The following is a 4647-nucleotide window of genomic DNA, read 5'->3' on the forward strand; positions in this document are numbered from 1 at the left end:
GGTCCCTGATCTGAGACCACTCCTCCAGCGTGATTTGCCCCACCTCTGAATCTCGTTGGCCCAGGCTATACGTCAGAACGTATTGCACCAGGGCTTGTCGGTGCTGCCACAGTCGCTGCAACATGTGCATAGTTGAATTCCACCGGGTAGGCACATCGCATTTTAGCCGGTGAAGTGGCAGGCCCAACGACTTCTGTAGAGATGTAAGTCGCTGAGCTGCGGGATGCGAACGGCGGAAGTGAGCACACAGCGACCATGCCCTCTGCAGAAGGCCATCTAGTCTGGGATAGTGGGCTAAAAATTGCTGGACAACCAGGTTCAACACGTGAGCCATACAAGGCACGTGTGTGACATTGCCCCGGCGAAGGGCCGCACCCAGGTTTGCAGCATTGTCGCACACGGCCTTCCCTGGTTTCAGGTCCAGTGGAGACAACCATTCATGAAATTGGTTCTCCAGAGCTGACCACAACTCCTCAGCTGTGTGACTCACATTTCCCAGACATTTCAATGTAAAAACCGCCTGATGACGTTGAGCCCTACTGCCAGCATAGTAAGGAGGTGTGCAGGATCCCTTCTGCGCAGTTAGAAAGCTTGTGGCATGACCAGATAGGCTTTGGGTGCAGGTGGAAGACCGAGAGGAGGTTGAGGAGGCAGAAGCAGTGGAGGAAAAATGACATAAAGAGGATTGACGCACAACTCGTTGGGACGGCAAGACTTGGACAGCAGCCCCTTGTCCTGCTGTCACCATAGTTACCCAGTGCCCAGTCAGCGACATGTAACGCCCCTGTCCATGCCTACTCGTCCAAGTGTCTGTGGTGAAATGCACCCTGTCACACACAGAGTTTCTCAAAGAAGCGGTGATGTTGTGTGCGACATGCTGGTGGAGCGCAGGCACACCTTTCTTTGAGAAGTAGTGCCGACTGGGCATCTGGTACTGGGACACTGCGACGGACATAAGGTCTCGAAAATCCTCTGTGTCCACCAGGCGGAAAGGCAGCATTTCTGTAGCCAAGAGCTTGCAGATGGTGAAATTCAACCTCTTAGCTTTCTCATGGCTAGGAGGAAATGGTCTTTTACTTGTCCACATCTGAGGGACCGAGGGCTGGCTATTGTGCTTAGACGGGGTTGATAAGGGTGTCCCCGGCAAACTGCCGGTCTGTGAGGAAGATGCAGGCGGACATGTTAGGTTGCTTTGATCCAAAGGTGGTGCTATCGATGTCGGACAGCGCTCAAGACAAGCTGGTGTTACCACCTCCAAAGAAAATGATGACCTGCCAATCACGCTGGCTGTTGCGGGTAAAGAGGTGGCAGGTCTGCGCCCCAAAACAGGTGTGACTGCTGTCCCCCCAGTCACAGAGGATGAAGAGGCCGCGGATGCACAAGATATGGCAGACGGTGGTTGGCCCGGCCGGCTAGACCGCATTGTAGCACACTGAGCTTCCCACTGCAACTTATGCTTCATGTCCATGTGCCGGTTCATGCATGAAGTACTCAAACTATGTATTTTTTGGCCTCTACTTAGCTTTTGCTGACAAATGTTACAGATAACACGAGTTGGGTCATCTTTATCGATCTGAAAAAATGCCCAGGCTATGCAAGGCTTAGCACCCACGCGACCTGAAGAGCCACCACGACTTGTGGTGAGTGGCAGAGTTGTGTTTGAGGATGCAGTTGTTGACGTGCTTCCAGTACTACGTCTCTGTCCAGGAAGGCGCAACCTGACCTCGTCGTCACTAGCATCTTCCTCCACCTCCTCTGCTGACCTCATCTCTTGGCTGACTGTGGGTTGACAGTAAGTGGGATCTCCGACCTCATCATCATCACCCTGTGCGTTATCACACCCGTCGTCCTCAGAGCCAACCTGTTCCTGCCCTGACAAAAAACTAAAGTTGTCGCTCCAATCAGGTATTTGAGTCTTATCATCGTCTTCCTCATTGTCTCCACCAACAGGAGTTACAGTTTGGGAATGAGGGTCTACATTATGGTCAGAACCTTCTGCGTCTGGTCCTGGATCCGACTCATAAAGATTCTGGGCATCAGTGCAGATCATTTCCTCGTCTGGATTCACAGAAGCGCTGGAGTCGACCTCTGATTCCCAGGCTATAGTATGAGTAAACAGCTCTGCAGACTCAACCATCTGTTCTACCTCATACTCAGACGGGCAGCTGGAGATTTGGGAGCTTTGAGGAAGCAAGTGTGATTTGGGTGACACCTTTGAGGACTGGAGTATTTGTGATGTTGAAGTTGATTTGGAGGAGAGCCCACTTAAAGGAGCACTTGATATCCGTTGAAGCACCTGCTGTTTTTGTGCCTCATCTGGAATTTGTAGCGATTGGCGTGGCCGTAAGAAAGGGATCTTATCACATTGTCCGCTAAAAGAAGTAGACATTTTAGTTTGGCTGGAAGATGGTCTTTCTTCTGCACCTACCCCACGGACACAACCTTTTTTCCCCTTCCCAACACGCCTATTCCCCTTTCCACCAGCAGCAGGCCTTTTTCCACTCATTTTGGTGGTTAACTAATTCACAACTCTGGAGTTGTTTGCACAAAAAAACAATGGATGGTAACCGAGCAGAGCTGAGTGGCCAAACTGTGGTATTAGGCCAAAACTATTGGCTGGGTTAGATGCAGAAAAAAATTATTTTTAATTTGCAACCTGATGGAGGTCAGTATAGATGGACTAATAGACCAAGTCCCACACACCGCTAGAAGCCCAAATATTTTTTCAGAGCTAGATGCAGAAATTTTTTTTATTCAATTTGCAACCTGATGGAGGTCAGTATAGATGGACTAATAGACCAAGTCCCACACACTGCTAGAAGCCCAAATATTTTTTCAGAGCTAGATGCAGAAAAAAATTATTTTTAATTTGCAACCTGATGGAGGTCAGTATAGATGGACTAATAGACCAAGTCCCACACACTGCTAGAAGCCCAAATATTTTTTCAGAGCTAGATGCAGAAAAAAATTATTTTTAATTTGCAACCTGATGGAGGTCAGTATAGATGGACTAATAGACCAAGTCCCACACACCGCTAGAAGCCCAAATATTTTTTCAGAGCTAGATGCAGAAAATTGTTTTATTCAATTTGCAACCTGATGGAGGTCAGTATAGATGGACTAATAGACCAAGTCCCACACACTGCTAGAAGCCCAAATATTTTTTCAGAGCTAGATGCAGAAAAAAATTATTTTTAATTTGCAACCTGATGGAGGTCAGTATAGATGGACTAATAGACCAAGTCCCACACACTGCTAGAAGCCCAAATATTTTTTCAGAGCTAGATGCAGAAAAAAATTATTTTTAATTTGCAACCTGATGGAGGTCAGTATAGATGGACTAATAGAACAAGTCCCACACGCTGCTAGAAGCCCAAATATTTTTTCAGAGCTAGATGCAGAAAAAAATTATATTCAGTTTGCAACCTGATGGAGGTCAGTATAGATGGACTAATAGAATGATGCTATGCCCAAAAGATTTTACTTCACTAGGTGCAGTAAAAAAATTGGTATTCTATACACAGGTGGTATATCTTGCAACACAGATAGGCTACTCCACTGACTAACACACTCTGCAATAGGCCAAAAAGGATTAGCTTTGCTAGATTCAGCCAAATGCTGTGAAAAAAACTTGCACAGCACTGGCACAGACCTGCCTGGCAAAAACTGATAGGAACTGATGTAACCTAGTCCTGAAAAGGACTCCAATTACAATTCGTCTTTACTCCCACAATCTATCTATTTAAGAGCACAGACCTGCCTGATAAAAGTCGTAGAAAATGCTGTAACCTAGTCCTTAAAAGGACTGCAATCACAACTATTCCCTACTCCCAAGCTATCTGTATATTTGTGCGAAAATTGGCTTGAAATTAACAAGGTATAGCGCACACAGCAACAGCGGTGCCGTCTAACACGCAGCTGCAGCAGTGAGAAAATGGTGGCGACGGGGAAAATGGCTTGGTCTTATAGGGCAAGGACATGTGACATACACTGCCAATCACACATGCCCTTGCTTGTGTGAAAAAAAGCACTTCGCTCCGTGTGTGCGCTGCTGATAGGCTGACAGATTGCACCTCCCCACTGCAAATGCGGGAAAGAGAAAAAAAAATGGAGATCTTCATTGTTCCTGCAGAGATCCATCCCCTGCCCCTCCCCCCGCCCCGCTGTACACTCAAACTGCGTATTAACATTAATTTTCATCATTACTGAGAAAAAATCCAGTTATGATTTTGGTGCACGAACAGTTATCGAACATAACCTCGAACAGCCGAATTTTTCTCAAATTGTTCGTGTTCGCCGACCGGCTCGAACACCGCCCAAAACAGCTCGAATTTGAGATTGGCGAACAGTTCGAGTAGAACAACGCTCATCTCTAGTTACCATGACAGTCCTATTGAAGGCCCCTTTTGTAACCAAATTGGTACTCCTCTGAAGCTTAACTATAGGCTGAGCTTCAAAATAGATTGCAATTTATAATATATACAGCAATAGTTTAGTATTTCTGTGCACAGTATAAGCGACCAAGGCGGACAAACCGCTGGTGCAGTGACTGCAACCACATAGGAACCCAAGAGGTAAGGGGACCTACATCCATCTCCAATGCAGCAAGCAGCTTATGTCACAAACACAATATTGGACCACAAAGAG

Source organism: Phyllobates terribilis, unplaced genomic scaffold (genome assembly GCF_046119375.1).
Source record: "Phyllobates terribilis strain yellow unplaced genomic scaffold, ASM4611937v1 Scaffold_11__3_contigs__length_659146591, whole genome shotgun sequence".
Lineage (NCBI taxonomy): Eukaryota > Metazoa > Chordata > Amphibia > Anura > Dendrobatidae > Phyllobates > Phyllobates terribilis.